This window comes from Schistocerca americana, chromosome 5 (assembly GCF_021461395.2).
Source record: "Schistocerca americana isolate TAMUIC-IGC-003095 chromosome 5, iqSchAmer2.1, whole genome shotgun sequence".
In the NCBI taxonomy this organism is placed as follows: Eukaryota; Metazoa; Arthropoda; class Insecta; order Orthoptera; family Acrididae; genus Schistocerca; species Schistocerca americana.
Window position 1 is genome coordinate 772,279,655 of NC_060123.1, and position 25,051 is coordinate 772,304,705.

A 25,051-nucleotide genomic window follows, 5' to 3' on the forward strand; every position below is an offset into this window, starting at 1 on the left:
AGACCCTTGGAGACAAGTCGGCTGGAAACCGATGTATTGATTCATGATGCAATTTGAGTGTTCCATCGGCATTAGGAGGCCCTCAACGTTACAATTAACAATCATTTAAGCGTCGGATTCGAAAATCTACTCACAGGAGAAAGACCATAAGGTGCCCGAGGCAGCAACAGACCCTTGGAGACAAGTCGGCTGGAGGCCGATGTATTGAATCTCGACGCAATTTGAGTGTTCCATCGTCATTAGGAGGCCGTAAACGTTAGGATTAACTATCATTTTTGCGTCGGATTCGATAATCTAAACTCACAGGAGAACGACCATAAGGTGCCCGAGGCAGCAACAGACCCTTGGTGACAAGTCGCCTGGAGGCCGATGTATTGAGTCTCGACGCAATTTGAGTGTTCCATCGTCATTACAAGGCCCTGAGCGTTACAATTAACTATCATTTTTGCGTCGGATTCGAAAATCTAGACTCACAGGAGAACGACCATAAGGTGCCCGAGGCAACAATAGACCCTTGGAGACAAGTCGGCTGGAGGCCGATGTATTGAATCTCGACGCAATTTGAGTGTTCCATCGGCATTAGGAGGCCCTGAACGTTACAATTAACTATCATTTTTGCGTCGGATTCGAAAATCTAAACTTACAAGAGAACGACCATAATGTGCCCGAGGCAGCAATAGACCCTTGGAGACAAGTCGGCTGGAGGCCGATGTATTGATTCTTGACGCAATTTGAGTGTTCCATCGTCATTAGGAGGCCCTGAACGTTAGACTTAACAATCATTTTAGCGTCGGATTCGAAATTCTACTTACAGGAGAAGTTCATACGGTGCTCGAGACAGCAATATCCTTTTGGAGACAATTCCGCTGGAGGCCGATGTATTGAATCTCGACGCAATTTGAGTGTTCCATCGTCATTAGGAGGCCCTGAACGTTACAATTAGAAATCAGTTTCGCGTCGGATTCGAAAATCTAGACTCACATGAGAGCGAACATAAGAGGCCGGAGGAAGTAATATCCCCATGGAGACAAGTCGGCTGGAGGACGATGTATTTAATCTCGACGCAATTTAAGTGTCCCATCGTCATTACGAGGCCCTAAACTTTACAATTAACTATCATTTTTGCGTCGGATTCGATAATCTAAACTCACAGGAGAACGACCATAAGGTGCCCGAGGCAGCAACAGACCCTTGGAGACAAGTCGGCTGGAGGCCGATGTATTGAATCTCGACGCAATTTGAGTGTTCCATCGTCATTACAAGGCCCTGAACGTTACAATTAATTATTATTTTTGCGTCGGATTCGAAAATCTAGACTCACAGGAGAACGACCATAAGGTGCCCAAGGCAGCAACAGACCCTTGGAGACAAGTCGGCTAGAGGACGATGTATTGAATCTCGACGCAATTTGAGTGTTATATCGTCATTACAAGGCCCTGAAAGTTAGAATTAACTATCATTTTTGCGTCGGATTCGAATATCTAGACTCACAGGAGAACGACCTTAAGGTGCCCGAGGCACCAATAGACCCTTGGAGACAAGTCGGCTGGAAACCGATGTATTGATTCTTGACGCAATTTGAGTGTTCCATCGGCATTAGGAGGCCCTGAACGTTACAATTTACAATCATTTTAGCGTCGGATTCGAAAATCTACTCACAGGAGAAGTTCATACGGTGCTCGAGACAGCAATATCCCCTTGGATACAAGTCGACTGGAGGTCGATGTATTGACTCTCGACGCAATTTGAGTGTTCCATCGTTTTTAGGAGTCCCTGAACCTTACAATTAACTATCATTTTTGCGTCGGATTCGAAAATCTAGACTCACAGGAGAACGACCATAAGGTGCCCGAGGCAGCAACAGACCCTTGGAGACAAGTCGGCTAGAGGACGATGTATTGAATCTCGACGCAATTTGAGTGTTCCATCGTCATTACAAGGCCCTGAAAGTTAGAATCAACTATCATTTTTGCGTCGGATTCGAAAATCTAGACTCACAGGAGAACGACCTTAAGGTGCCCGAGGCACCAATAGACCCTTGGAGACAAGTCGGCTGGAAACCGATGTACTGATTCTTGACACAATTTGAGTGTTCCATCGGCATTAGGAGGCCCTGAACGTTACAATTAACAATCATTTTAGCGTCGGATTCGAAAATCTACTCACAGGAGAAGTTCATACGGTGATCGAGACAGCAATATACCCCTTGGAGACAAATCGACTGGAGGCCGTTGTATTGAATATCGACGCAATTTGAGTGTTCCATCGTCATTAGGAAGCCCTGAACGTTATAATGAACTATCAGTTTAGCGTCGTATTCGAAAATCTAGACTTATAAGAGAACGACCATAAGGTGCCCGAGGCAGCATTAGACCCTTGGAAACAAGTCGGCTGGAGGCCGATGTATTGAATCTCGACAGAATTTGAGTGTTCCATCGTCATTAGAAGGCCCTGAACGTTACAATTAACTATCGTTTTTGCGTCGGATTCGAAAATCTAGACTCACAGGAGACGGACCACATGGAGCCCGAGGCAGCAATATCCCCTTGTAGACAAGTCGGCTGGAGGAAGATGTATTGACTCTCGTCGCAAAATGAGTGTTCCATCGTCATTAAGAGGCCCTGAGCATTACATTTAACTATCAGTTTTGCGTCGGATTCTAAAATGTTGACTCACAGGGGAACGACCATACGGTGCCCGAGGCAGCAATGGACCCTTGGAGACAAATCGGCTGAATGCCGATGTATTGAATCTCGAGGCAATTTGAGTGTTCCATCGTCATTAGGAAGCCCTGAACGTTACAATTAACAATCAGTTTCGCGTCGGATTCGAAAATCTAGACTCACATGAGAGCGAACATAAGAGGCCGGAGGAAGTAATATCCCCATGGAGACAAGTCGGCTGGAGGACGATGTATTGAATCTCGACGCAATTTGAGTGTCCCATCTTCATTAGGAAGCCCTGAACGTTACAATTAACTATCATTTTTGCGTCGGATTCGATACTCTAAACTCACAGGAGAACGACCATAAGGTGCCCGTGGCAGCAACAGACCCTTGGAGGCAAGTCGGCTGGAGGCCCATGTATTGAATCTCGACGCAATTTGAGTGTCCCATCGTCATTAGGAGGCCCTAAACGTTACAATTAACTATCATTTTTGCGTCGGATTCGATAATCTAAACTCACAGGAGAACGACCATAAGGTGCCCGAAGCAGCAATAGACCCTTGGAGACAAGTCGGCTGGAGGCCGATGTGTTGAATCTTGACGCAATTTGAGTGTTCCATCGGCATTAGGAGGCCCTGAACGTTACAATTAACTATCATTTTTGCGTCGGATTCGAAAATCTAGACCTACAAGAGAACGACCATAAGGTGCCCGAGGCAGCATTAGACCCTTGGATACAAGTCGACTGGAGGTCGATGTATTGACTCTCGACGCAATTTACATGTTCCATCGTCTTTAGGAGTCCCCGAACGTTACAATTACCTGTCATTTATGTGTCGGATTCGAAAATCTAGACTCACAGGAGAACGACCATAAAGTGCCCGAGGCAGCAATAGACCCTTGGAGTCAAGTCGGCTGGAAACCGATGTATTGATTCTTGACGCAATTTGAGTGTTCCATCGTCATTAGGAGGCCCTGAACGTTACAATTAACTATGAGTCTTGCGTCGGATTCGAAAATCTAGACTCACAGGAGAACGACCATAAGGTGCCCGAGGCAGCAATAGACCCTTGGAAACAAGTCGCCTGGAGGCCGATGTATTGAATCTCGACGCAATTTGAGTGTTCCATCGTCATTAGGAGGCCCTAAACGTTACAATTAACTATTATTTTTGCGTCGGGTTCGATAATCTAAACTCACAGGAGAACGACCATAAGGTGCCCGAGGCAGCAACAGACCCTTGGAGACAAGTGGGCTGGAGGCCGATGTATTGAATCTCGACGCAATTAGAGTGTTCCATCGTCATTACAAGGCCCTGAACGTTACAATTAACTATCATTTTTGCGTCGGATTCGAAAATCTAGACTCACAGGAGAACGACCATAAGGTGCCCGAGGCAGCAATAGACCCTTGGAGACAAGTCGGCTGGAGGACGATGTATTGAATCTCGACGCAATTTGAGTGTCCCATCGTCATTAGGAGGCCCTAAACGTTACAATTAACTATCATTTTTGCGTCGGATTCGATAATCTAAACTCACAGGAGAACGACCATAAGGTGCCCGAGGCACCAATAGACCCTTGGAGACAAGTCGGCTGGAAAACGATGTATTGATTCTTGACGCAATTTGAGTGTTCCATCTTCATTAGGAGGCCCTGATCGTTACAATTAACAATCATTTTAGCGTCGGATACGAAAATCTACTCACAGGAGAAGTTCATACGGTGCTCGAGACAGCAATATACCCCTTGGAGACAAATCGACTGGAGGCCGATGTATTGAATATCGACGCAATTTCAATGTTCCATCGTCATTAGGAAGCCCTGAACGTTATAATGAACTATCAGTTTTGCGTCGTATTCGAAAATCTAGACTTATAAGAGAACGACCATAAGGTGCCCGAGGCAGCATTTGACCCTTGGAGACAAGTCGACTGGAGGCCGATGTATTGAATCTCGACGCAATTTGAGTGTTCCATCGTCATTAGAAGGCCCTGAACGTTACAATTAACTATCATTTTTGCGTCGGATTCGAAAATCTAGACTCACAGGAGACGGACCACATGGAGCCCGAGGCAGCAATATCCCCTTGTAGACAAGTCGGCTGGAGGAAGATGTATTGACTCTCGTCGCAAAATGAGTGTTCCATCGTCATTAAGAGGCCCTGAGCATTACATTTAACTATCAGTTTTGCGTCGGATTCTAAAATGTTGACTCACAGGGGAACGACCATACGGTGCCCGAGGCAGCAATAGACCCTTGGAGACAAATCGGCTGGAAGAAGATGTATGGACTCTCGACGCAAAATGAGTGTTCCATCGTCATTAGGAAGCCCTGAACGTTACAATTAACAATCAGTTTCGCGTCGGATTCGAAAATCTAGACTCACATGAGAGCGAACATAAGAGGCCGGAGGCAGTAATATCCCCATGGAGACAAGTCGGCTGGAGGTCGATGTATTGACTCTCGACGCAATTTGAGTGTCCCATCGTCATTAGGAAGCCCTGAACGTTACAATTAACTATCATTTTTGCGTCGGATTCGATAATCTAAACTCACAGGAGAACGACCATAAGGTGCCAGAGGCAGCAACAGACCCTTGGAGACAAGTCGGCTGGAGGCCGATGTATTGAATCTCGACGCAATATGAGTGTCCCATCGTCATTAGGAGGCCCTAAACGTTACAATTAACTATCATTTTTGCGTCGGATTCGATAATCTAAACTCACAGGAGAACGACCATAAGGTGCCCGAGGCAGCAATAGACCCTTAAAGACAAGTCGGCTGGAGGCCGATGTATTGAATCTCGACGCAATTTGAGTGTTCCATCGGCATTAGGAGGCCCTGAACGTTACAATTAACTATCATTTTTGCGTCGGATTCGAAAATCTAGACTTACAAGAGAACGACCATAAGGGGCCCGATGCAGCATTAAACCCTTGGATTCAAGTCGACTGGAGGTCGATGAATAGACTCTCGACGCAATTTGAGTGTTCCATCGTCTTTAGGAGTCCCTGAACGTTACAATTAACTATCATTTATGTGTCGGATTCGAAAATCTAGACTCACAGGAGAACGACCATAAGGTGCCCGAGGCAGCAACAGACCCTTGGAGACAAGTCGGCTGGAGGCCGATGTATTGAATCTCGACGCAATTTGAGTGTCCCATCGTCATTAGGAGGCCCTAAACGTTACAATTAACTATCATTTTTGCGTCGGATTCGATAATCTAAACTCACAGGAGAACGACCATAAGGTGCCCGAGGCAGCAATAGACCCTTAAAGACAAGTCGGCTGGAGGCCGATGTATTGAATCTCGACGCAATTTGAGTGTTCCATCGGCATTAGGAGGCCCTGAACGTTACAATTAACTATCATTTTTGCGTCGGATTCGAAAATCTAGACTTACAAGAGAACGACCATAAGGTGCCCGAGGCAGCATTAGACCCTTGGATTCAAGTCGACTGGAGGTCGATGAATAGACTCTCGACGCAATTTGAGTGTTCCATCGTCTTTAGGAGTCCCTGAACGTTACAATTAACTATCATTTATGTGTCGGATTCGAAAATCTAGACTCACAGGAGAACGACCATAAAGTGCCCGAGGCAGCAATAGACCCTTGGAGTCAAGTCGGCTGGAAACCGATGTATTGATGCTTGACGCAATTTGAGTGTTCCATCGTCATTAGGAGGCCCTGAACGTTACAATTAACTACGAGTTTTGCGTCGGATTCGAAAATCTAGACTCACAGGAGAACGACCATAAGGTGCCCGAGGCAGCAATAGACCCTTGGAGACAAGTCGGCTGGAGGCCGATGTATTGAATCTCGACGCAATTAGAGTGTTCCATCGTCATTACAAGGCCCTGAACGTTACAATTAACTATCATTTTTGCGTCGGATTCGAAAATCTAGACTCACAGGAGAACGACCATAAGGTGCCCGAGGCAGCAATAGACCCTTGGAGACAAGTCGGCTGGAGGACGATGTATTGAATCTCGACGCAAATTGAGTGTCCCATCGTCAGTAGGAGGCCCTAAACGTTACAATTAACTATCATTTTTGCGTCGGATTCGATAATCTAAACTCACAGGAGAACGACCATAAGGTGCCCGAGGCACCAATAGACCCTTGGAGACAAGTCGGCTGGAAAACGATGTATTGATTCTTGACGCAATTTGAGTGTTCCATGGGCATTAGGAGGCCCTGAACTTTACAATTAACAATCATTTTAGCGTCGGATACGAAAATCTACTCACAGGAGAAGTTCATACGGTGCTCGAGACAGCAATATACCCCTTGGAGACAAATCGACTGGAGGCCGATGTATTGAATATCGACGCAATTTCAATGTTCCATCGTCATTAGGAAGCCCTGAACGTTATAATGAACTATCAGTTTTGCGTCGTATTCGAAAATCTAGACTTATAAGAGAACGACCATAAGGTGCCCGAGGCAGCATTTGACCCTTGGAGACAAGTCGACTGGAGGCCGATGTATTGAATCTCGACGCAATTTGAGTGTTCCATCGTCATTAGAAGGATCTGAACGTTACAATTAACTATCATTTTTGCGTCGGATTCGAAAATCTAGACTCACAGGAGACGGACCACATGGAGCCCGACGCAGCAAAATCCCCTTGTAGACAAGTCGGCTGGATGAAGATGTATTGACTCTCGACGCAAAATGAGTGTTCCACCGTCATTAAGAGGCCCTGAGCATTACATTTAACTATCAGTTTTGCGTCGGATTCTAAAATGTTGACTCACAGGGGAACGACCATACGGTGCCCGAGGCAGCAATAGACCCTTGGAGACAAATCGGCTGGAAGAAGATGTATGGACTCTCGACGCAAAATGAGTGTTCCATCGTCATTAGGAAGCCCTGAACGTTACAATTAACAATCAGTTTCGCGTCGGATTCGAAAATCTAGACTCACATGAGAGCGAACATAAGAGGCCGGAGGCAGTAATATCCCCATGGAGACAAGTCGGCTGGAGGACGATGTATTGAATCTCGACGCAATTTGAGTGTCCCATCGTCATTAGGAAGCCCTGAACGTTACAATTAACAATCATTTTTGCGTCGGATTCGATAATCTAAACTCACAGGAGAACGACCATAAGGTGCCCGAGGCAGCAACAGACCCTTGGAAACAAGTCGGCTGGAGGCCGATGTATTGAATCTCGACGCAATTTGAGTGTCCCATCGTCATTAGGAGGCCCTAAACGTTACAATTAACAATCAGTTTCGCGTCGGATTCGAAAATCTAGACTCACATGAGAGCGAACATAAGAGGCCGGAGGCAGTAATATCCCCATGGAGACAAGTCGGCTGGAGGACGATGTATTGAATCTCGACGCAATTTGAGTGTCCCATCGTCATTAGGAGGCCCTAAACGTTACAATTAACTATCATTTTTGCGTCGGATTCGATAATCTAAACTCACAGGAGAACGACCATAAGGTGCCCGAGGCACCAATAGACCCTTGGAGACAAGTCGGCTGGAAAACGATGTATTGATTCTTGACGCAATTTGAGTGTTCCATCTTCATTAGGAGGCCCTGAACGTTACAATTAACAATCATTTTAGCGTCGGATACGAAAATCTACTCACAGGAGAAGTTCATACGGTGCTCGAGACAGCAATATACCCCTTGGAGACAAATCGACTGGAGGCCGATGTATTGAATATCGACGCAATTTCAATGTTCCATCGTCATTAGGAAGCCCTGAACGTTATAATGAACTATCAGTTTTGCGTCGTATTCGAAAATCTAGACTTATAAGAGAACGACCATAAGGTGCCCGAGGCAGCATTTGACCCTTGGAGACAAGTCGACTGGAGGCCGATGTATTGAATCTCGACGCAATTTGAGTGTTCCATCGTCATTAGAAGGCCCTGAACGTTACAATTAACTATCATTTTTGCGTCGGATTCGAAAATCTAGACTCACAGGAGACGGACCACATGGAGCCCGAGGCAGCAATATCCCCTTGTAGACAAGTCGGCTGGAGGAAGATGTATTGACTCTCGTCGCAAAATGAGTGTTCCATCGTCATTAAGAGGCCCTGAGCATTACATTTAACTATCAGTTTTGCGTCGGATTCTAAAATGTTGACTCACAGGGGAACGACCATACGGTGCCCGAGGCAGCAATAGACCCTTGGAGACAAATCGGCTGGAAGAAGATGTATGGACTCTCGACGCAAAATGAGTGTTCCATCGTCATTAGGAAGCCCTGAACGTTACAATTAACAATCAGTTTCGCGTCGGATTCGAAAATCTAGACTCACATGAGAGCGAACATAAGAGGCCGGAGGCAGTAATATCCCCATGGAGACAAGTCGGCTGGAGGTCGATGTATTGACTCTCGACGCAATTTGAGTGTCCCATCGTCATTAGGAAGCCCTGAACGTTACAATTAACTATCATTTTTGCGTCGGATTCGATAATCTAAACTCACAGGAGAACGACCATAAGGTGCCAGAGGCAGCAACAGACCCTTGGAGACAAGTCGGCTGGAGGCCGATGTATTGAATCTCGACGCAATATGAGTGTCCCATCGTCATTAGGAGGCCCTAAACGTTACAATTAACTATCATTTTTGCGTCGGATTCGATAATCTAAACTCACAGGAGAACGACCATAAGGTGCCCGAGGCAGCAATAGACCCTTAAAGACAAGTCGGCTGGAGGCCGATGTATTGAATCTCGACGCAATTTGAGTGTTCCATCGGCATTAGGAGGCCCTGAACGTTACAATTAACTATCATTTTTGCGTCGGATTCGAAAATCTAGACTTACAAGAGAACGACCATAAGGGGCCCGATGCAGCATTAAACCCTTGGATTCAAGTCGACTGGAGGTCGATGAATAGACTCTCGACGCAATTTGAGTGTTCCATCGTCTTTAGGAGTCCCTGAACGTTACAATTAACTATCATTTATGTGTCGGATTCGAAAATCTAGACTCACAGGAGAACGACCATAAGGTGCCCGAGGCAGCAACAGACCCTTGGAGACAAGTCGGCTGGAGGCCGATGTATTGAATCTCGACGCAATTTGAGTGTCCCATCGTCATTAGGAGGCCCTAAACGTTACAATTAACTATCATTTTTGCGTCGGATTCGATAATCTAAACTCACAGGAGAACGACCATAAGGTGCCCGAGGCAGCAATAGACCCTTGGAGACAAGTCGGCTGGAGGCCGATGTATTGAATCTCGACGCAATTAGAGTGTTCCATCGTCATTACAAGGCCCTGAACGTTACAATTAACTATCATTTTTGCGTCGGATTCGAAAATCTAGACTCACAGGAGAACGACCATAAGGTGCCCGAGGCAGCAATAGACCCTTGGAGACAAGTCGGCTGGAGGACGATGTATTGAATCTCGACGCAATTTGAGTGTCCCATCGTCATTAGGAGGCCCAAAACGTTACAATTAACTATCATTTTTGCGTCGGATTCGATAATCTAAACTCACAGGAGAACGACCATAAGGTGCCCGAGGCACCAATAGACCCTTGGAGACAAGTCGGCTGGAAAACGATGTATTGATTCTTGACGCAATTTGAGTGTTCCATCGGCATTAGGAGGCCCTGAACGTTACAATTAACAATCATTTTAGCGTCGGATACGAAAATCTACTCACAGGAGAAGTTCATACGGTGCTCGAGACAGCAATATACCCCTTGGAGACAAATCGACTGGAGGCCGATGTATTGAATATCGACGCAATTTCAATGTTCCATCGTCATTAGGAAGCCCTGAACGTTATAATGAACTATCAGTTTTGCGTCGTATTCGAAAATCTAGACTTATAAGAGAACGACCATAAGGTGCCCGAGGCAGCATTTGACCCTTGGAGACAAGTCGACTGGAGGCCGATGTATTGAATCTCGACGCAATTTGAGTGTTCCATCGTCATTAGAAGGATCTGAACGTTACAATTAACTATCATTTTTGCGTCGGATTCGAAAATCTAGACTCACAGGAGACGGACCACATGGAGCCCGACGCAGCAAAATCCCCTTGTAGACAAGTCGGCTGGATGAAGATGTATTGACTCTCGACGCAAAATGAGTGTTCCACCGTCATTAAGAGGCCCTGAGCATTACATTTAACTATCAGTTTTGCGTCGGATTCTAAAATGTTGACTCACAGGGGAACGACCATACGGTGCCCGAGGCAGCAATAGACCCTTGGAGACAAATCGGCTGGAAGAAGATGTATGGACTCTCGACGCAAAATGAGTGTTCCATCGTCATTAGGAAGCCCTGAACGTTACAATTAACAATCAGTTTCGCGTCGGATTCGAAAATCTAGACTCACATGAGAGCGAACATAAGAGGCCGGAGGCAGTAATATCCCCATGGAGACAAGTCGGCTGGAGGACGATGTATTGAATCTCGACGCAATTTGAGTGTCCCATCGTCATTAGGAAGCCCTGAACGTTACAATTAACAATCATTTTTGCGTCGGATTCGATAATCTAAACTCACAGGAGAACGACCATAAGGTGCCCGAGGCAGCAACAGACCCTTGGAAACAAGTCGGCTGGAGGCCGATGTATTGAATCTCGACGCAATTTGAGTGTCCCATCGTCATTAGGAGGCCCTAAACGTTACAATTAACAATCAGTTTCGCGTCGGATTCGAAAATCTAGACTCACATGAGAGCGAACATAAGAGGCCGGAGGCAGTAATATCCCCATGGAGACAAGTCGGCTGGAGGACGATGTATTGAATCTCGACGCAATTTGAGTGTCCCATCGTCATTAGGAAGCCCTGAACGTTACAATTAACTATCATTTTTGCGTCGGATGCGATAATCTAAACTCACAGGAGAACGACCATAAGGTGCCCGAGGCAGCAACAGACCCTTGGAGACAAGTCGGCTGGAGGCCGATGTATTGAATCTCGACGCAATTTGAGTGTCCCATCGTCATTAGGAGGCCCTAAACGTTACAATTAACTATCATTTTTGCGTCGGATTCGATAATCTAAACTCACAGGAGAACGACCATAAGGTGCCCGAGGCAGCAAAAGACCCTTAAAGACAAGTCGGCTGGAGGCCGATGTATTGAATCTCGACGCAATTTGAGTGTTCCATCGGCATTAGGAGGCCCTGAACGTTACAATTATCTATCATTTTTGCGTCGGATTCGAAAATCTAGACTTACAAGAGAACGACCATAAGGTGCCCGAGGCAGCATTAGACCCTTGGATTCAAGTCGACTGGAGGTCGATGAATAGACTCTCGACGCAATTTGAGTGTTCCATCGTCTTTAGGAGTCCCTGAACGTTACAATTAACTATCATTTATGTGTCGGATTCGAAAATCTAGACTCACAGGAGAACGACCATAAAGTGCCCGAGGCAGCAATAGACCCTTGGAGTCAAGTCGGCTGGAGACCGATGTATTGATGCTTGACGCAATTTGAGTGTTCCATCGTCATTAGGAGGCCCTGAACGTTACAATTAACTATGAGTTTTGCGTCGGATTCGAAAATCTAGACTCACAGGAGAACGACCATAAGGTGCCCGAGGCAGCAATAGACCCTTGGAGACAAGTCGGCTGGAGGCCGATGTATTGATTCTCGACGCAATTAGAGTGTTCCATCGTCATTACAAGGCCCTGAACGTTACAATTAACTATCATTTTTGCGTCGGATTCGAAAATCTAGACTCACAGGAGAACGACCATAAGGTGCCCGAGGCAGCAATAGACCCTTGGAGACAAGTCGGCTGGAGGACGATGTATTGAATCTCGACGCAATTTGAGTGTCCCATCGTCATTAGGAGGCCCAAAACGTTACAATTAACTATCATTTTTGCGTCGGATTCGATAATCTAAACTCACAGGAGAACGACCATAAGGTGCCCGAGGCACCAATAGACCCTTGGAGACAAGTCGGCTGGAAAACGATGTATTGATTCTTGACGCAATTTGAGTGTTCCATCGGCATTAGGAGGCCCTGAACGTTACAATTAACTATCATTTTAGCGTCGGATACGAAAATCTACTCACAGGAGAAGTTCATACGGTGCTCGAGACAGCAATATACCCCTTGGAGACAAATCGACTGGAGGCCGATGTATTGAATATCGACGCAATTTCAATGTTCCATCGTCATTAGGAAGCCCTGAACGTTATAATGAACTATCAGTTTTGCGTCGTATTCGAAAATCTAGACTTATAAGAGAACGACCATAAGGTGCCCGAGGCAGCATTTGACCCTTGGAGACAAGTCGACTGGAGGCCGATGTATTGAATCTCGACGCAATTTGAGTGTTCCATCGTCATTAGAAGGCCTTGAACGTTACAATTAACTATCATTTTTGCGTCGGATTCGAAAATCTAGACTCACAGGAGACGGACCACATGGAGCCCGACGCAGCAATATCCCCTTGTAGACAAGTCGGCTGGATGAAGATGTATTGACTCTCGACGCAAAATGAGTGTTCCACCGTCATTAAGAGGCCCTGAGCATTACATTTAACTATCAGTTTTGCGTCCTATTCTAAAATGTTGACTCACAGGGGAACGACCATACGGTGCCCGAGGCAGCAATAGACCCTTGGAGACAAATCGGCTGGAAGAAGATGTATGGACTCTCGACGCAATATGAGTGTTCCATCGTCATTAGGAAGCCCTGAACGTTACAATTAACTATCATTTTTGCGTCGGATTCGAAAATCTAGACTTACAAGAGAACGACCATAAGGTGCCCGAGGCAGCATTAGACCCTTGGATTCAAGTCGACTGGAGGTCGATGAATAGACTCTCGACGCAATTTGAGTGTTCCATCGTCTTTAGGAGTCCCTGAACGTTACAATTAACTATCATTTATGTGTCGGATTCGAAACTCTAGACTCACAGGAGAACGTCCATAAAGTGCCCGAGGCAGCAATAGACCCTTGGAGTCAAGTCGGCTGGAAACCGATGTATTGATGCTTGACGCAATTTGAGTGTTCCATCGTCATTAGGAGGCCCTGAACGTTACAATTAACTATGAGTTTTGCGTCGGATTCGAAAATCTACACTCACAGGAGAACGACCATAAGGTGCCCGAGGCAGCAATAGACCCTGGAGACAAGTCGTCTGGAGGCCGATGTATTGAATCTCGACGCAATTTGAGTGTTCCATCGTCATTAGGAGGCCCTAAACGTTACAATTAACTATCATTTTTGCGTCGGATTCGATAATCTAAACTCATAGGAGAACGACCATAAGGTGCCCGAGGCAGCAACAGACCCTTGGAGACAAGTCGGCTGGAGGCTGATGTATTGAATCTCGACGCAATTTGAGTGTTCCATCGTCATTAGGAGGCCCTAAACGTTACAATTAACTATCATTTCTGCGTCGGATTCGAAAATCTAGACTCACAGGAGAACGACCATAAGGTGCCCGAGGCAGCAATAGACCCTTGGAGACAAGTCGGCTGGAGGCCGATGTATTGAATCTCGACGCAATTTGAGTGTTCCATCGGCATTAGGAGGCCCTGAACGTTACAATTAACTATCATTTTTGCGTCGGATTCGAAAATCTAGACTTACAAGAGAACGACCATAAGGTGCCCGAGGCAGCAATAGACCCTTGGAGTCAAGTCGGCTGGATTCCGATGTATTGATTCTTGACGCAATTTGAGTGATCCATCGTCATTAGGAGTCCCTGAACGTTACAATTAACAATCATTTTAGCGTCGGATTCGAAAATCTACTCACAGGAGAAGTTATTACGGTGCTCGAGACAGCAATATCCCCTTGGAGACAAGTCCGCTGAAGGCCAATGTATTGAATCTCGACGCAATTTTAGTGTTCCACCGTCATTTGGAGGCCCTGAACGTTACAATTAACTATCAGTTTAGCGTCGGATTCGAAAATCTAGACTCACATGAGAGCGAACATAAGAGGCCGGAGGCAGAAATATCCCCATTGAGACAAGTCGGCTGGAGGACGATGTATTGAATCTCGACGCAATTTGAGTGTTCCATCGGCATTAGGAGGCCCTGAACGTTACAGTTAACTATCATTTTAGCGTCGGATTCGAGAATCTACTAACAGGAGAAGGATCATATGGTGCACGAGACTGCAATATCCCCTTGGATACAAGTCGACTGGAGGTCGATGTATTGACTCTCGACGCAATTTGAGTGTTCCTTCGTCATTAGGAGGCCCTAAACGTTACAATTAACTATCATTTATGCGTCGGATTCGAAAATCTAGACTCACAGGAGAACGACCATAAGGTGCCCGAGGCAACAACAGACCCTTGGAGACAAGTCGGCTGGAGGCTGATGTATTGAATCTCGACGCAATTTCAGTGTTCCTTCGTCATTAGGAGGCCCTAAACGTTACAATTAACTATCATTTTTGCGTCGGATTCGAAAATCTAGACTCACAGGAGAACGACCATAAGGTGCCCGAGGCAGCAATAGACCCTTGGAGACAAGTCGGCTGGAGGCCGATGTATTGAATCTCGACGCAATTTCAGTGTTCCATCGGCATTAGGAGGCCCTGAACGTTACAATTAACTATCATTTTTGCGTCGGATTCGAAAATCTAGACTTACAAGAGAACGACCATAAGGTGCCCGAGGCAGCAATAGACCCTTATAGACTAGTCGGATGGAGGCCGATGTATTGATTCTTGACGCAATTTCAGTGACCCATCGTCATTAGGAGGCCATGAACGTTACAATTAACAATCATTTTAGCGTCGGATTCGAAAATCTACTCTCAGGAGAAGTTCATACGGTGCTCGAGACAGCAATATCCCCTTGGATACAAGTCGACTGGAGGCCGCAATTTGAGTGTTCCATCGTCGTTAGGAGTCCCTGAACGATACAATTAACTATCATTTATGCGTCGGATTCGAAAATCTAGACTCACAGGAGAACGACCATAAGGTGCCCGAGGCAGCAATAGACCGTTGGAGACAAGTCGGCTGGAGGCCGATGTATTGAATCTCGACGCAATTTGAGTGTTCCATCGTCATTACAAGGCCCTGAACGTTACAATTAACTATCATTTTTGCGTCGGATTCGAAAATCTAGACTCACAGGAGAACGACCATAAGGTGCCCGAGGCAGCAACAGACCCTTGGAGACAAGTCAGCTGGAGGAAGATGTATTGACTCTCGACGCAACTTGAGTGTTCCATCGTCATTACAAGGCCCTGAACGTTACAATTAACTATGAGGTTTGCGTCGGATTCGAAAATCTAGACTCACAGGAGAACGACCATAAGGTGCCCGAGGCAGCAATAGACCCTTGGTGACAAGTCGGCTGGAGGCCGATGTATTGAATCTCGACGCAATTTGAGTGTTCCATCGTCATTAGGACGCCCTAAACGTTAGAATTAACTATCATTTTTGCGTCGGATTCGATAATCTAAACTCACAGGAGAACGACCATAAGGTGGCCGAGGCAGCAACAGATACTTGGAGACAAGTCGGATGAATGCCGATGTATTGAATCTCGAGGCAATTTGAGTGTTCCATCGTCATTAGGAAGCCTTGGTCGTTACAATTAACAATCAGTTTCGCGTCGGATTGGAAAATCTAGACTCACATGAGAGCGAACATAAGAGGCCAGAGGCAGTAATATCCCCATGGAGACAAGTTGGCTGGAGGACGATGTATTGAATCTCGACGCAATTTGAGTGTCCCATCGTCATTAGGAGGCCCTAATCGTTATAATTAACTATCATTTTTGCGTCGGATTCGATAATCTAAACTCACAGGAGAACGACCATAAGGTGCCCGAGGCAGCAACAGACCCTTGGAGGCAAGTCGGCTGGAGGCCGATGTATTGAATCTCGACGCAATTTGAGTGTTCCATCGTCATTACAAGGCCCTGAACGTTACAATTAGCTATCATTTTTGCGTCGGATTCGAAAATCTAGACTTACAAGAGAACGACCATAAGGTGCCCGAGGCAGCAATAGACCCTTGGAGACAAGTCGGCTGGAGGCCGATGTATTGAATCTCGACGCAATTTGAATGTTCCATCGTCATTAGGAGGCCCTGAACGTTACAATTAACTATCAGTTTCGCGTGGGATTCGAAAATCTAGACTCACATGAGAGCGAACATAAGAAGCCGGAGGCAGTAATATCCCCATGGAGACAAGTCGGCTGGAGGACGATGTATTGAATCTCGACGCAATTTGAGTGTCCCATCGTCATTAGGAGGAACTAAACGTTACAATTAACTATCATTTTTGCGTCGGATTCGATAATCTGAACTCACAGGAGAACGACCATAAGGTGCCCGAGGCAGCAACAGACCCTTGGAGACAAGTCAGCTGGAGGAAGATGTATTGACTCTCGACGCAACTTGAGTGTTCCATCGTCATTACAAGGCCCTGAACGTTACAATTAACTATGAGGTTTGCGTCGGATTCGAAAATCTAGACTCACAGGAGAACGACCATAAGGTGCCCGAGGCAGCAATAGACCCTTGGAGACAAGTCGGCTGGAGGCCGATGTATTGAATCTCGACGCAATTTGAGTGTTCCATCGTCATTACAAGGCCCTGATCGTTACAATTAACTATCATTTTTGCGTCGGATTCGATAATCTGAACTCACAGGAGAACGACCATAAGGTGCCCGAGGCAGCAACAGACCCTTGGAGACAAGTCGGCTGGAGGCCGATGTATTGAATCTAGACGCATTTTGAGTGTTCCATCGTCATTACAAGGCCCTGAACGTTACAATTAATTATCATTTTTGCGTCGGATTCGAAAATCTAGACTCACAGGAGAACGACCATAAGGTGCCCGAGCCAGCAACAGACCCTTGGAGACAAGTCGGCTGGAGGACGATGTATTGAATCTCGACGCAATTTGAGTGTTCCATCGTCATTACAAGGCCCTGATCGTTACAATTAACTATCATTTTTGCGTCGGATTCGAAAATCTAGACTTACAGGAGAACGACCATAAGGTGCCCGAGGCAGCAATAAACCCTTGGAGACAAGTCGGCTGGAAACCGATGTATTGATTCTTGACGTAATTTGAGTGTTCCATCATCATTAGGAGGCCCTGAACGTTACAGTTAACTATCATTTTAGCGTCGGATTCGAAAATCTAGAATCACCGGAGAAGGACCATGTGGTGGCCGAGGCAGCGATATCCCATTGGAGACAAGTCGGCTGGAGGTCGATGTATTGAATCTCGACGCAATTTGAGTGTTCCATTGTCATTAGAAGGCCCTGAACGTTACAATTAACTATCATTTTTGCGTCGGATTCGAAAATCTAGACTCAAGGAAGAACGACCATAAGGTGCCCGAGGCAGCAATAGACCCTTGGAGACAAGTCGGCTGGAGGCCGATGTATTGAATCTCGACGCAATTTGAGTGTTCCATCGTCGTTAGGAGGCCCTGAACGTTACAATTAACTATCAGTTTCGCGTGGGATTCGAAAATCTAGACTCACATGAGAGCGAACATAAGAGGCCGGAGGCAGTAATACCCCCATGGAGACAAGTCGGCTGGAGGACGATGTATTGAATCTCGACGCAATTTGAGTGTTCCATCGTCATTAGGAGGCCCTCAACGTTACAATTAACTATCATTTTTGCGTCGGATTCGATAATCTAAACTCACAGGAGAACGACCATAAGGTGCCCGAGGCAGCAACAGACCCTTGGAGACAAGTCGGCTGGAGGGCGATGTATTGAATCTCGACGCAATTTGAGTGTTCCATCGTCATTAGGAGGCCCTAAACGTTACAATTACTATCATTTTTTGCGTCGGATTCGAAAATCTAGAATCACAGGAGAACGACCATAAGGTGCCCGAGGCAGCAATAGACCCTTTGGAGACAAGTCGGCTGGAGGCCGATGTATAGAATCTCGACGCAATTTGAGTGTTCCATCGGCATTAGGAGGCCCTGAACGTTACAAATAACTATAATTTTTGCGTCGGATTCGAAAATCTAGACTTACAAGAGAACGACCATAAGGTGCCCGGGGCAGCAATAGACCCTTGGAGACAAGTCGGCTGGAGGCCGATGTATTGATTCTTGACGCAATTTGAGTGTTACATCGTCATTAGGAGGCCCTGAACGTTACAATTAACAATCATTTTAGCGTCGGATTCGAAAATCTACTCACAGGTGAAGTTCATACGGTGCTCGAGACAGCAATATCCCCTTGGAGACAAGTTCGCTGGAGGCCGATGTATTGAATCTCGACGCAATTTGAGTGTTCCATCGTCATTAGGAGGCCCTGAACGTTACAATTAACTATCAGTTTCGCGTGGGATTCGAAAATCTAACCTCACATGAGAGCGAACATAAGAGGCCGGAGGCAGTAATATCCCCATGGAGACAAGTCGGCTGGAGGACGATGTATTGAATCTCGACGCAATTTTAGTGTCCCATCGTCATTAGGAGGCCCTAAACATTACAATTAACTATCATTTTTGCGTTGGATTCGATAATCTAAACTCACAGGAGAACGACCATAAGGTGCCCGAGGCAGGAACAGACCCTTGGAGACAAGTCGGCTGGAGGCCGATGTATTGAATCTAGACGCAATTTGAGTGTTCCATCGTCATTACAAGGCCCTGAACGTTACAATTAATTATCATTTTTGCGTCGGATTCGAAAATCTATACTCACAGGAGAACGACCATGAGGTGCCCGAGCCAGCAACATACCCTTGGAGACAAGTTGGCTGGAGGACGATGTATTGAATCTCGACGCAATTTGAGTGTTCCATCGTCATTACAAGGCCCTGAACGTTACAATTAACTATCATTTTTGCGTCGGATTCGAAAATCTACACTGACAGGAGAACGACCATAAGGTGCCCGAGGCAGCAATAGACCCTTTGAGACAAGTCGGCTGGAAACCGATGTATTGATTCTTGACGCAATTTGAGTGTTCCATCGTCATTAGGAGGCCCTGAACGTTACAGTTAACTATCATTTTAGCGTCGGATTCGAAAATCTAGAATCAACGGAGAACGACCATGTGATGCCCGGGCAGCGATATCCCATTGGAGACAAGTCAGCTGGAGGTCGATGTATTGAATCTCGACGCAATTTGAGTGTTCCATCGTCATTAGAAGGCCCTGAACGTTACAATTAACAATCATTTTTGCGTCGGATTCGAAAATCTAGACTCAAGGGAGAACGACCATAAGGTGCCCGAGGCAGCAATAGACCCTTGGAGACAAGTCGGCTGGAGGCCGATGTATTGAATCTCGACGCAATTTGAGTGTTCCATCGGCATTAGGAGGCCCTGAACGTTACAGTTAACTATCATTTTAGCGTCGGATTCGAAAATCTACTATCAGGAGAAGGATCAAATGGTGCACGAGGCTGCAATATCCCCTTGGATACAAGTTGACTGGAGGTCGATGTATTGACTCTCGACGCAATTTGAGTGTTCCATCGTCTTTAGGAGTCCCTGAACGTTACAATTAACTATGTGTTTTGCGTCGGATTCGAAAATCAAGACTCACAGGACAACGACCATAAGGTGCCCGAGGCAGCAATAGACCCTTGGAGACAAATCGGCTGGACGCCGATGTATTGAATCTCGACGCAATTTGAGTGTTCCATCGTCATTACAAGGCCCTGAACGTTACAATTAACTATCATTTTTGCGACGGATTCGATAATCTAAACTCACAGGAGAACGACCATAAGGTGCCCGAGGCAGCAACAGACCCTTGGAGACAAGTCGGCTGGAGGCCGATGTATTGAATCTAGACGCATTTTGAGTGTTCCATCGTCATTACAACGCCCCGAACGTTACAATTAATTATCATTTTTGCGTCGGATTCGAAAATCTAGACTCACAGGAGAACGACCATAAGGTGCCCGAGCCAGCAACAGACCCTTGGAGACAAGTCGGCTGGAGGACGATGTATTGCATCTCGACGCAATTTGAGTGTTCCATCGTCATTACAAGGCCCTGAACGTTACAATTAACTATCATTTTTGCGTCGGATTCGAAAATCTAGACTTACAGGAGAACGACCATAAGGTGCCCGAGGCAGCAATAAACCCTTGGAGACAAGTCGGCTGGAAACCGATGTATTGATTCTTGACGCAATTTGAGTGTTCCATCGTCATTAGGAGGCCCTGAACGTTACAGTTAACTATCATTTTAGCGTCGGATTCGAAAATCTAGAATCACCTTAGAAGGACCATGTGGTGCCCGAGGCAGCGATATCCCATTGGAGACAAGTCGGCTGGAGGTCGATGTATTGAATCTCGTCGCAATTTGAGTGTTCCATCGTCATTAGAAGGCCCTGAACGTTACAATTAACTATCATTTTTGCGTCGGATTCGAAAATCTAGACTCAAGGGAGAACGACCATAAGGTGCCCGAGGCAGCAATAGACCCTTGGAGACAAGTCGGCTGGAGGCCGATGTATTGAATCTCGACGCAATTTGAGTGTTCCATCGTCGTTAGGAGGCCCTGAACGTTACAATTAACTATCAGTTTCGCGTGGGATTCGAAAATCTAGACTCACATGAGAGCGAACATAAGAGGCCGGAGGCAGTAATATCCCCATGGAGACAAGTCGGCGGGAGGACGATGTATTGAATCTCGACGCAATTTGAGTGTTCCATCGTCATTAGGAGGCCCTCAACGTTACAATTAACTATCATTTTTGCGTCGGATTCGATAATCTAAACTCACAGGAGAACGACCATAAGGTGCCCGAGGCAACAACAGACCCTTGGAGACAAGTCGGCTGGAGGGCGATGTATTGAATCTCGACGCAATTTGAGTGTTCCATCGTCATTAGGAGGCCCTAAACGTTACAATTACTATCATTTTTTGCGTCGGATTCGAAAATCTAGAATCACAGGAGAACGACCATAAGGTGCCCGAGGCAGCAATAGACACTTTGGAGACAAGTCGGCTGGAGGCCGATGTATAGAATCTCGACGCAATTTGAGTGTTCCATCGGCATTAGGAGGCCCTGAACGTTACAAATAACTATAATTTTTACGTCGGATTCGAAAATCTAGACTTACAAGAGAACGACCATAAGGTGCCCGAGGCAGCAATAGACCCTTGGAGACAAGTCGGCTGGAGGCCGATGTATTGATTCTTGACGCAATTTGAGTGTTACATCGTCATTAGGAGGCCCTGAACGTTACAATTAACAATCATTTTAGCGTCGGATTCGAAAATCTACTCACAGGTGAAGTTCATACGGTGCTCGAGACAGCAATATCCCCTTGGAGACAAGTTCGCTGGAGGCCGATGTATTGAATCTCGACGCAATTTGAGTGTTCCATCGTCCTTAGGAGGCCCTGAACGTTACAATTAACTATCAGTTTCGCGTGGGATTCGAAAATCTAGACTCACATGAGAGCGAACATAAGAGGCCGGAGGCAGTAATATCCCCATGGAGACAAGTCGGCTGGAGGACGATGTATTGAATCTCGGCTCAATTTTAGTGTCCCATCGTCATTAGGAGGCCCTAAACATTACAATTAACTATCATTTTTGCGTTGGATTCGATAATCTAAACTCACAGGAGAACGACCATAAGGTGCCCGAGGCAGGAACAGACCCTTGGAGACAAGTCGGCTGGAGGCCGATGTATTGAATCTAGACGCAATTTGAGTGTTCCATCGTCATTACAAGGCCCTGAACGTTACAATTAATTATCATTTTTGCGTCGGATTCGAAAATCTATACTCACAGGAGAACGACCATGAGGTGCCCGAGCCAGCAACATACCCTTGGAGACAAGTTGGCTGGAGGACGATGTATTGAATCTCGACGCAATTTGAGTGTTCCATCGTCATTACAAGGCCCTGAACGTTACAATTAACTATCATTTTTGCGTCGGATTCGAAAATCTACACTGACAGGAGAACGACCATAAGGTGCCCGAGGCAGCAATAGACCCTTGGAGACAAGTCGGCTGGAAACCGATGTATTGATTCTTGACGCAATTTGAGTGTTCCATCGTCATTAGGAGGCCCTGAACGTTACAGTTAACTATCATTTTAGCGTCGGATTCGAAAATCTAGAATCAACGGAGAAGGACCATGTGATGCCCGAGGCAGCGATATCCCATTGGAGACAAGTCAGCTGGAGGTCGATGTATTGAATCTCGACGCAATTTGAGTGTTCCATCGTCATTAGAAGGCCCTGAACGTTACAATTAACTATCATTTTTGCGTCGGATTCGAAAATCTAGACTCAAGGGAGAACGACCATAAGGTGCCCGAGGCAGCAATAGACCCTTGGAGACAAGTCGGCTGGAGGCCGATGTATTGAATCTCGACGCAATTTGAGTGTTCCATCGGCATTAAGAGGCCCTGAACGTTACAGTTAACTATCATTTTAGCGTCGGATTCGAAAATCTACTATCAGGAGAAGGATCAAATGGTGCACGAGACTGCAATATCCCCTTGGATACAAGTTGACTGGAGGTCGATGTATTGACTCTCGACGCAATTTGAGTGTTCCATCGTCTTTAGGAGTCCCTGAACGTTACAATTAACTATGAGTTTTGCGTCGGTTTCGAAAATCAAGACTCACAGGACAACGACCATAAGGTGCCCGAGGCAGCAATAGACCCTTGGAGTCAAATCGGCTGGACGCCGATGTATTGAATCTCGACGCAATTTGAGTGTTCCATCGTCATTAGGAGGCCCTAAACGTTACAATTAACTATCATTTTTGCGTCGGATTCAATAATCTAAACTCACAGGAGAACGAGCATAAGGTGCCCGAGGCAGCAACAGACACTTGGAGACAAGTCGGCTGGAGGGCGATGTATTGAATCTCGACGCAATTTGAGTGTTCCATCGTCATTAGGAGGCCCTAAACGTTACAATTACTATCATTTTTGCGTCGGACTCGAAAATCTAGACTCACAGGAGAACGACCATAAGGTGCCCGAGGCAGCAATAGACCCTTGGAGACAAGTCGGCTGGAGGCCGATGTATTGAATCTCGACGCAATTTGAGTGTTCCATCGTCATTACAAGGCCCTGAACGTTACAATTAACTATCATTTTTGCGTCGGATTCGAAAATCTAGACTCACAGGAGAACGACCATAAGGTGCCCGAGGCAGCAACAGACCCTTGGAGACAAGTCTGCTGGAGGAAGATCTATTGACTCTCGACGCAATTTGAGTGTTCCATCGTCATTACAAGGCCCTGAACGTTACAATTAACCGTGAGTGTTGCGTCGGATTCGAAAATCTAGACTCACAGGAGAACGACCGATGGTGCCCCAGGCAGCCACAGACCCTTGGAGACAAGTCGGCTGAATGCCGATGTATTGAATCTCGACGCAATTTGAGTTTTCCATCGTCATTAGGTAGCCTTGAACGTTGCAATTAGCAATCAGTTTCGCGTCGGATTCGAAACTCTAGACTCACATGAGAGCGAACATAAGAGGCCGGAGGCAGTAATATCCCCATGGAGACAAGTCGGCTGGAGGACGATGTATTGAATCTCGACGCAATTTTAGTGTCCCATCGTCATTAGGAGGCCCTAAACATTACAATTAACTATCATTTTTGCCTTGGATTCGATAATCTAAACTCACAGGAGAACGACCATAAGGTGCCCGAGGCAGCAACAGACCCTTGGAGACAAGTCGGCTGGAGGCCGATGTATTGAATCTAGACGCAATTTGAGTGTTCCATCGTCATTACAAGGCCCTGAACGTTACAATTAATTATCATTTTTGCGTCGGATTCGAAAATCTATACTCACAGGAGAACGACCATGAGGTGCCCGAGCCAGCAACATACCCTTGGAGAAAAGTTGGCTGGAGGACGATGTATTGAATCTCGACGCAATTTGAGTGTTCCATCGTCATTACAAGGCCCTGAACGTTACAATTAACTATCATTTTTGCGTCGGATTCGAAAATCTACACTGACAGGAGAACGACCATAAGGTGCCCGAGGCAGCAATAGACCCTTGGAGACAAGTCGGCTGGAAACCGATGTATTGATTCTTGACGCAATTTGAGTGTTCCATCGTCATTAGGAGGCCCTGAACGTTACAGTTAACTATCATTTTAGCGTCGGATTCGAAAATCTAGAATCAACGGAGAAGGACCATGTGATGCCCGAGGCAGCGATATCCCATTGGAGACAAGTCAGCTGGAGGTCGATGTATTGAATCTCGACGCAATTTGAGTGTTCCATCGTCATTAGAAGGCCCTGAACGTTACAATTAACTATCATTTCTGCGTCGGATTCGAAAATCTAGACTCAAGGGAAAACGACCATAAGGTGCCCGAGGCAGCAATAGACCCTTGGAGACAAGTCGGCTGGAGGCCGATGTATTGAATCTCGACGCAATTTGAGTGTTCCATCGGCATTAGGAGGCCCTGAACGTTACAGTTAACTATCATTTTAGCGTCGGATT